The sequence below is a fragment of the Lygodium microphyllum genome, chromosome 27 (genome assembly GCF_053477565.2).
Source record: "Lygodium microphyllum isolate KBCC chromosome 27, Lygodium_microphyllum_v1.1.10, whole genome shotgun sequence".
Taxonomy (NCBI): domain Eukaryota; kingdom Viridiplantae; phylum Streptophyta; class Polypodiopsida; order Schizaeales; family Lygodiaceae; genus Lygodium; species Lygodium microphyllum.
Window position 1 is genome coordinate 18095641 of NC_141161.1, and position 10086 is coordinate 18105726.

Genomic DNA, 10086 nt, shown 5'->3' on the forward strand with positions numbered 1-10086 from the left:
TACTAATGAATCTCTTACCTATGATGAGGCCATGTGTAGAAGTGATAATCACTCTTGGAAGAGGACCATGTAGTCAAAGTATGACTCACTACTAAAACATCAGATATGGGATTTGGTTTCTTTTCCTAATGGAAAGTGTGGTTTGCCATGCAAGTGGGTGTACAAGTTGAAAAGTACCCCTGGATGCCCCAAGCCCACCTATAAGGCTAGATTGGTTGCTAAGGGTTTTAAGTAGGAGCATGGTGTTGACTTTAATGAAGTCTTCTCTCTTGTAGTCAAGATAACTACCCTATGCTTGGTATTGGCTTTGGTTGCATAGCTAGATCTAGACCTCTATTAGACAGATGTCAAGATAGATTTTTTACATGGGGACTAGTATGATGAGATTTATATATAGTATCCTAAGGGCTTTGAGAAAAAAGACAAGGAACACCTAATGTATAAGTTGAGAAAGAGCCTTTATGGCCTTAAGCAAGCACCTAGGAAATAGTGTCACAATTTCAATACTTTCATGCACTCATATGGATATACCCGTGGTGATATGGTTTTGTGTCTGTACATAAAGAAGGCCCATGATGGCAGCCTTATGATTTTGATACTCTATGTGGATAATATGTTGATTGCTGGGAGTGCTCGTGATGAGCTAGATGCCTTGAAAGGTCAGCTCAAGAAGAGCTTTGGGATGAAGGATATGAGACATGCCTCACATATTCTTGGGATGTGCATCACATCGATTGCTCTAAGGGGCTCTTTTTCTTGTCATAGAATAAGTACATTTAGAAGGTTCTTGAGTGATTTCATATGCAAGATGTTAAGCTATTGGCTGTTCTTTACCTTCTCTTGTGAAGGTTAGTCAGGTTGATTGTCCGTAGCTTAATGAGCAAAAGGTTGAGATGGCCAAGATCCCTTATGCATCCATAGTGGGCAATTTGATGTATGCCATGATAGTCACTCATTCTAACATAGCATTTGTAATTCGAGTTGTGGCTTGCTATATGGCTACACGTGGTAGACAACATTGGGATGTCGTGAAGGGTATCATGAGGTACCTTAAGGACACTGCATATATATGCATATGTTATGTTGGCTGAGATACAGGAGTTGTGAGGTACACTTACTCTAATTATGTAGGACATGTAGACAGATCTCTGGCTATAGATGTCTTCACTTTTGCTAGAGGTACTATTTCTCAATGGATGTGCTCACTAAAAGTCTCTTATCAAAGTGTTTTGCCTTTCTTAGTAAGCTGATGGACATTGGATGAGATGAAGTATTTTCTCATCATGTTGTACTTTATGTACATTTGTAATTTGTCACTTTTTTCTTGTTCTCTCCTCACTAGGGGTACATTTGTCTTTGAATGGGAGGTTGTTGGGGTAAAGGCATAGGTGCCTAATCACTTGTGTAATCATTACACTGACAATACCAACACACATATACATTGTAGGTAGCGAACACCCACCATTGTCACTTTGTTCTTTATTCGTTTAGTGACATTTGAATAAGGGAAGGCTAATCACACATTGTGACTATTAGAGTTTCCACATCCTATGTCTCTTGCTCTTCTCTCTTACTTCTTCCACGATAGCTCTTGCTTCTTCCACGATAGCTCTTGCTTCTCTCGCATGCATCCACTCCGGGCCATCCCTTCAAATTTTTATCTTTATCTATCATTTTCAATGGGTTTTTATGATCATGATTTTGCAATCTAGTGTTGTCATAGCATCAATCAACATAGGGTAGAGTAGAGATTCCATCTTATCTTTGGCAAATGAACATAGAGTTGAATTTGTCCACTTTTGTATTGCTTAAATTCATGTGATTGACTAGTTATTTTTTGTTAAGAGGGATTCATGATTTAAACAATTCAATCATTTTTTCTTATATTTATCATTTTCAATAGTTTTTTATTATTAATACTTTATAATCAATTATTATTGCAACAATCACTAGAGAGCAATGTAGATATTTGATCTAGTTTTTGTAACATGTAGGTATTATGCAAGGTTTAAGTGAAGCACATAACTCTTGATCCACAAATTTGTTAGAGTAATTCCTTTATGTTGGACAATATGGGTTTGTTGGAAGTCAAGGTTCAAAAATCCTCTAGAGTATTGGTCCTATGTGTCGACTTGAATCTCTATGACATTTGGCTATGATCCTATAACTCCCATATCATATCATCATGCATATAATACACAATATGCTAAGTCATAGAATATCTCAAGTGTCACAAAACTTTTTTGTGTCAATCAAGTGGGTAGTGAATTGTGGGATCATGTAGAGAAGCATGGTCCTAGGGTGCAGGCATACGTCAATGGAATCTTAATAGACAATGCGGTGGTAGACCCCGGCTCATTCGTAAACATTATGAGTATGGATTTATTAGAGAGACTGTATCAATCCAAGTCAAATCAAGTTTGGTGTCCATCAAGTCAAATCCCTTGCATATGTGCTAAAAGGATGTAGAGCCATGTTTTCCTAGACAAATGATCGTATAAGGGCCATCACATTTGGGTTCCAACTTGCTAGGAAATAACTCGCGACAAGCATCATAATATATGATCAACTAATCCTTTATAAATTTATATCTATTAGTAAGAAGGTCATAAGAACTTTTATCCTCTTCTTCCCTATCTTTTGATGTAACAAAGCCTGCAATCGAATCTCATCAAGATATGCCAATGAGGCCAATCTTTATTGCAATGATTCCACTTCCCCCAGAGAGTGGTTCAATGCAAAACTCACAATAGGTAACTCCATTTCCAAGGGTAAGATACACTCTTCCCCATATACCAACTTAAATGGGGTGTGGCCTATTGCTCTCTTGAATGTAGTGTTATAAGCCCAAATAGCCACATGAATTTTCTTGTCCCAGTCGCGCTTACCTTTAGATGCAATCTTGGATAAAATCCCTACAAGCTACTTTTTCATACTCTCTACTTGTCCATTCACTTATGGGGATTGTATGGGGTGGTTTAATTATGTTTAATTTTTAGAGCTACAGTTAAGGCTTCTATAACCTTATTCAAAACGTGTGTCCCATTGTCAAACACCACTTTCCTAGGTGGACCAAAATGGCAAACTATTTGTTCCATAATAAAACTAGCTATTTCCTTGGAATTGTCCCTCATTGTAGCTCGAGCTTCAAACCATTTTGTGAAGTAGTCTGTTGCCACAATGATATAATGCTTCTGCGTAGTAGACAAAGGATGAATGGGTCCAACAAAATCAATGCTCCACTTCTCAAAGGGAAAAGTCGCAAGCATAGGATTAAGCAATAGCTTACGATTTTCCCTAGCATCATGTCTCTAACAAACATCACAATGCTTAACATATGCAAAAGAATCCTAGAAAATTGTTGGCCACCAATATCTAGCACTCATACAAAGCTTTTTGAGCGGTGAGCCATCTAGAAAAATGGCCTCCACATGTTGAGTCATGAAATTATTCTAGAATAAAGGGTATCTCATCAGGCATCACACAATGACGATAAATCTCATCTACACCTTTCCTATATAAAACAATGGTTATTATTGAAAAGTGAAGTGCTTTTGCTGCTTAATCTTCGTCTTCTTGAATTTAGAAAGAGTTTTCACTAGGTTGCCTGTTGATAGATAATGTGGGATAGATGCATACCATGATGGAATAGAGGCTGCATCAAATTTTCATAAATCCTCATAATCACTAATATCATCCCAACCTTCCTTAGGCTCACCAAAATCTACTAGACACTCAAAAATACCCTGTAGCTTTGGTGGCTTGCTCCTAATCTCATAGTCAAACTCCTACAAAGAAATCAACCACTTGGCTAGGTGATCAAGGGGTTGAAGCTCATTTAGTAATAATCACAATTCCTCTACCTTAGTGAAGAATGCCACCTTCTCATAAAGAATATATATAGTGAACAAGGAAATCAACCACTTGGCTAGGTGATCAAGGGGTTGAAGCTCATTTAGTAATAATCACAATTCCTCTACCTTAGTGAAGAATGCCACCTTCTCATAAAGAATATATATACTGTTTGAAATTCTTGGTGGTGAACATCATACCCAAGCAAACCATCTCCAAATAACTGTAACAAAGTTATGAAATTCCCAACTTCTAGCTTGAAATGCGATAGGATGATAAAGCTATGCCCTCCAAATTTGGAATAGGCAACAAATAGTACTATGCCTTATCGCTGCCATGAATATATAGAAAACCTCACCCCTTTCCAAATATTTTAAAATCAACACTTTAGATAATTACATTTTAACATCTTCAAATACAACTTTGCATGCTTTGGTCCATTCAAAAACATGGTTGTGAGATAAAAGATTTGTCAAGGGTAACAAATGTTTAGCCAATGAATTAATGAATCAAAAATAATATTCCACAGATGAAACAAAACTATGAACTTTCCTATAGCAAGTGGGTGGGCTTATGGCCACAATAACAACCACCTTTTCAGGGCCAGTGGGAATACTAGTTGCACTTACAACATGACTCAATAACAAACCATAAGGCACCCCAAATACACACTTTCGAGGATTCAATGCTATACAGTACTCATGACAAATCTTGCACATAGAACAATCAATTGTCTATCATGAGTCATGGTAGCTATCCTCAAATCATCTATGAAAGCCTTTAGCTCTTTAGGGGATATATCGGCAAACGTCTTATGAGTCATTCTTTGCCAAGACCTAGGAACATTACATAGGCCAAAAGCCATCACATGGTATGCAAAAGTATCAATAATTGTAATGAGTAGTGTCTTTAACTTATCCTCTTCAGCTATGGCCATCTGATTATAACCCGCAAAACAGTCCATGAAAGAGTATATCTCTCACCCAGCCACTTAATCCAAAATCTGAAGGGCAAATGATAATAATCATTCACCGTCTGCTTGTTCAATTCTTTAAAATCCCCACATAGGCGGATTTGATTGTTCTTTTTCTTTCTTATTACTACTAATGAGCACCATTCCATATGTTCAACGGTCAAGATTAGACCAATGTTCCTTAAACACATCAATTTCTCAAAAAGAGGCTCTCTTAGCTCAAAAGGAATATGTCTAACCTTTTGCTTCACTCGATTAATATCTTTTTTCAATGGGATTGTATGCATGAAAAAAGAGAGGGGAATCCCCTTGAGCTCATCATGACTCCATGCAAATATATCCCTAAACTCATATAGGAGTGTTGTATAATCTGCACTCTCATCAACAGATAGCATAGTGCCAAGTTTAATGGGGCAGGGATCATTGGGAGTCCCAAGATCTAGCTCTATCACATCACATCATGAATCCTATCTCTATTGCTTCATTTAAATATACTTGATAAACCTCCTCAGTAGTAGAACCCTCTTTAGAATCACTAGTACTTGAGGTTCCAATATTGAAATTCCTCGAGTGCCTCCCATTCTGTAGTGGGAGGTAATGCCCTTTCATCCGATGGCACTCAATGTATCATCCATAATTATTCTCTTTAACCCACACCCAAAAATAAATTGACTAGGTGGGCATCCACCAAACAATTAGAATGTAATACCCATGGGTGTCCAAGCAACTGATAGCTTGGCCTCCCAACAAATTGGATAACACAAAAGTTAAGGATGAACTCAATATTAGAAACCATCACATGTACTTGTGTTAACATTCCTTCTAGTTGTCTTAGTCTATCTTCAACCATTTTAAAACTGTTGTGATATCCTTTTGGATTGGTAGATCCAGTCTCTCTAATAAATCCATACTCATAATGTTTATGGATGAGCCGGGGTCTACCACCGCATTGTCTATTAAGATGCCATTGGCGTATGCCTGCACCCTAGGACCGTGCTTCTCTACATGATCACACAATTCACTACCCACTTGATGGACACCAAAAAATTATGTGACATAACCCGTTCATAGGCTTTTCTTGAACTCCTTCAAGTCAAATCAAGTCAAATCCTATGAACGGGTTATGTCACATAACTTTTTTTATTGGAGATGGCGCCCTCTTCCTACACGTCGCATGAAAATCGGCACCCCCCCCACAAATTCGTTTTTTTGGGGGGCTCCCTAAAGGGAGCCCAAAGGTCATAACCTTTTGGCTCTCCTAAAGTCCTTTCACGCTTGCCTTTGAACTTGGCCTCCCGAGCACTCCCATTTTTGCATCCGGTACCCGAATTGAAGTCCGAAAAATCTTGGGCATCCGTCTTGAATTCCTCCACTGCCAAGCATCTCCCAGAGTCCCGTCTGACATGCCAAATAATTATGAAAATTCATCAACTGTTGTCCAGTGGGTCTTTTAAGCCTTTTCCGAGCATTGCCGCTTAAAATCATACTGATTGCCACTGCCGCCTTTGACGAAGTCTATTTTTCCCTGAAATTCAGGATTTTTGGCTATTTTTAAGCACTTCTCGACATCAAAAATCATCTGTGAGTAAAACAATCCAAAAGCATAGCCAAGTTAGTGTCTAACAAGGAGGAACAACAAAGAGCAGGGCTATCCACTAACTACCAAAGAATGACGGTCAAGTCAAGGCATGTGTCCTCATAAATGATGTATAAACTTGCAATTGTGAGAAATCAACCAATAAAATCCAATTTTCAATTGCCAGGATATCTTGCAAGAAGTGAAATATGTACAAGCCACTAGCAATCATGAAGCATTCAACCAGTACCGAGAACTATCAAACTCAATGTATTAAAGAGAGATACATCCAATAGGCATAACTATTATCTATATAGTAAGTCTCAAATAGCAAAAGAGAACTGCGCGATACACAATTGATAGAGCAAGTGTAGAGAAGCTCAATACATAACCAAACAAGATGAATACATCATTGAAAGAACCTGACAAAGACACGTGTTGACTCAAAGCATGAAAGAAATCAGTCCTCTAGGCAATAACTCTATCCAAATAGCATCCAGAGAGCATGACCATAACGTAATTGAGTCCCACAATCTCACTGAAGTAAGCTCAATTGCATAAATCCAAAGCTCTACCCAAATGTAGAATATCCAAGTAGCACAAGTGACTCCCATTGGAAAAAAATCAAATGCCAAATGGGCAATAATGCAATCTCAAAACATCAAATACATGGCATTCGAGCATCCAAGATACATGAAGCATAAACTGGGAGGATAAAACCTAATAGATTCTTCAAGCCCATAACTGCATATGCCACTAAAGTAACCAAAGCATAAGTCCAATGCCAAAGCATCCGATGTAGCTCAAAACTAAGCCTCAAACGTCACCACAGAGATGTCCAAGCCCATATATCAGTGCCAAGTAGTCACATAAGCATGTGTCATACCCAAGAAGCATGTAAGGCTTCAATGCATAAATCTTTTAAGTTAAATACTTACTACCCATTGTGTATATAGCAAAAAAACCTTGCTTCAAATTGAGCAAAGCAAGCTCAAATCTATCCAAGAAGCACCTTAAGACATGTATCAAGCATCCGAGAATCAATGCATAGGTGTATGAGCATCAATGGAGCTCAAACAATGAAGTACTGGTTATCCCTATTTGTATTACAACAGATTGTCCTGAGTGTGCAAACAATGGCTAAGGTATACACTTGCAAATTATGCTCCAATGGGTCCTAAAAATTTCTAGGAGAGATACCAAAGCTTTGTCAAAGGCCACGAGAACTATAGGAGCTACAAGAGCTACCAATGAGTGAAAGAGAAGTAGGGATATGAGCCTAAAAAGAGCTACAAAACACATTGAATTTGCTAATGTGGTTGTTGGTCTTTCTACTTCTCAATGAGCCCCCTTAGCAATGGCAAACCAAGTGTCTCTGACCCTTGGAGAAAGCATCAATGAGTGGGAAAAACTAGGGAAAAAGCAGGACTGAGATTCATATCTCGCAAAGAAGAGGGTTGAACTACCATGGAACCTTCAAACGGAAGCTTTGTCTCAGGAGGTTGAAGTGAATTATAGATGAAGATCCTCAATCTTAGCTTTGATACTAGTTTAAGGGAGAAATCCTTGAGAGGAATCACATGAGAAAAAGCAAGAGCTATGATGGAAGAAGCAAGAGAGCAAGAGAAAGAGCAAGAGATGCATGATGTGGGAACTCCAACAATCACAATGTGTGACTGGCCTTTCCTTATTTAAATGTCACTAAAAGAATAAAGAATGAAGTGACAATGATGAGCACCCGCCACAACCTGTAGTATACAGGTGTGCGAATACTATCAGTGCAATGAATACATATGCGATTAGGCATAGGTGTCTTTACCCCCAACAACATCAATCCCTATTAATCAAAAATAAAATGATCAAATGCAAAATTTGTTGAGAGATCGAGCTCCACTCGTGATATGCCAGGGTGACCGTTGTGCATTTATGTCACCGACTTGTCAGTTGCAGATGCAGTTGGTACACTGCCCATGAATAATAGCTAGATGACAGCTATCCTTATCTACTCTAGTTCGTGGCTCAGTTAGTATGTCACCTTAGTTATTTGAGTTTGGTTTGAGACCCATATATAGGGTTCTTCTATTTTTTTGTATGAGAGTTCTTTCTGGCTTACACAACTAAGAAGAGGAAAACTGTTTTCAGCCTCCATCTTTGTGTGTATTCCCCCATTGTGCAAGCAAGAAAGCTACAAGTGAGACTCCTTCCTTCTCTCCCACAATCTTGACATGGTATCAGAGCCTTGTTTGTGGTAAGGAGCTCAAGAAAGCAAGCCAAGCTCGCGGTGTTCTGGTAAGAGGAGCAGTGTTGCTTTCATTTTCTGTTTTGGGAGCAGATCTCTGCAGGTAGCACAGCCGGAAATTGCAAGAGTGCATTGTCTCAGGTTGAGACGCCCTTGGCGGTGAAGCAAGAGGGCAGTATATGCTGCGGGTCAGGGCTTTAGCCCTTGGCGACCCTATTTTTTTATTTGAGGCCATTTCGGGGCCTGTTTTGGAGGCGGAAGTTTTGTGCATGCACTCAAGAAAAGGCCCAATTTTATGCTGTGCGACCACTGTTCTACAGGTCGGTGAAAAGTTACTGTAGAAATTACATCGTATGCTTGTGTGCAGAGACATTGGGAGTTACAGAATCATCATTGTTGCCTGTTGATGCAAAATCGTCACTAGGAAGTGACTGTGTGGTCAAATACCACTTTTGTCAGTTTTGCAGATTAGCCCTTGTGAGGCTGAAGCTGTGTTCTTTGCAGTGACAGAACTTTTTGCAGTGTTCTGTAATGGCGTCTGATTCTCTCTCACAGACTGTCACTGAAAATCTTGACAAGAACAACTTCCAAGCATGGAAGTCTAGAATGACGAATTTCCTTATGGGAAAAGGATATTGGGAATTTGTTGCAGGAAATGAAGAAGAACCAGTTCTTCCTGATGTTTTCAATCAACAGCAAATGCAGGCATTTAAAGCATGGCATGAGAGAGCCAGGAAAGTTATGTACTGGCTGTCTATCAGTATTTCAGACTCTATGATTGTGCATATTCAGGATGCAAGTATGCCAAAGGAGGCATGGGATACTTTGTCAAAAATGTATAGCACAAATACTCAAGCCAGGAAAATGCAGCTCAAGAAAGAGTTGCATAATGTGCAAAGAGAAAATATGAGCATCAATGACTACCACATGAAGGTGAAGAAGATTGCAGATGCACTTGCTTCCATTGGGTCGCCAGTGGAAGATGATGATTTAGTTTCTGTGACCTTGAATGGTCTAGGAAAGGATTATGCACAGTTTTGAACATCCATTTCCGTCCATGAAAGATTTCCTGATTTTGAGGAGTTGATTGCTCTTCTAATTTCTGAGCAGAGAAATGGTGGTGCATCTTCTTCAGGAGGAACTTCAAAAGAAGCTGTCTTCTACTCAAATGCTGGAAGAGGTAGAGGTAGAGGTAGAGGAGGCCGATCTGGAGGCTGTGGTAGAAATCAGAATATGCAGCAAACTCAAGAAAACCAGTCCTATGGAGGAGGATGTGGTAACTCTAGAGGAAGGGGGAGCCAAAGAGGTCGTGGTGGATGGCAAAGAGAGCAAAATGCAAACAGCAATGTTGAATGCTACTATTGTGGTAAAATGGGTCATATGGCTAAAGACTGCTATAAAAAGCAGAATGACATCATGAATGGAAAACCGCAACAAGGAAATTAT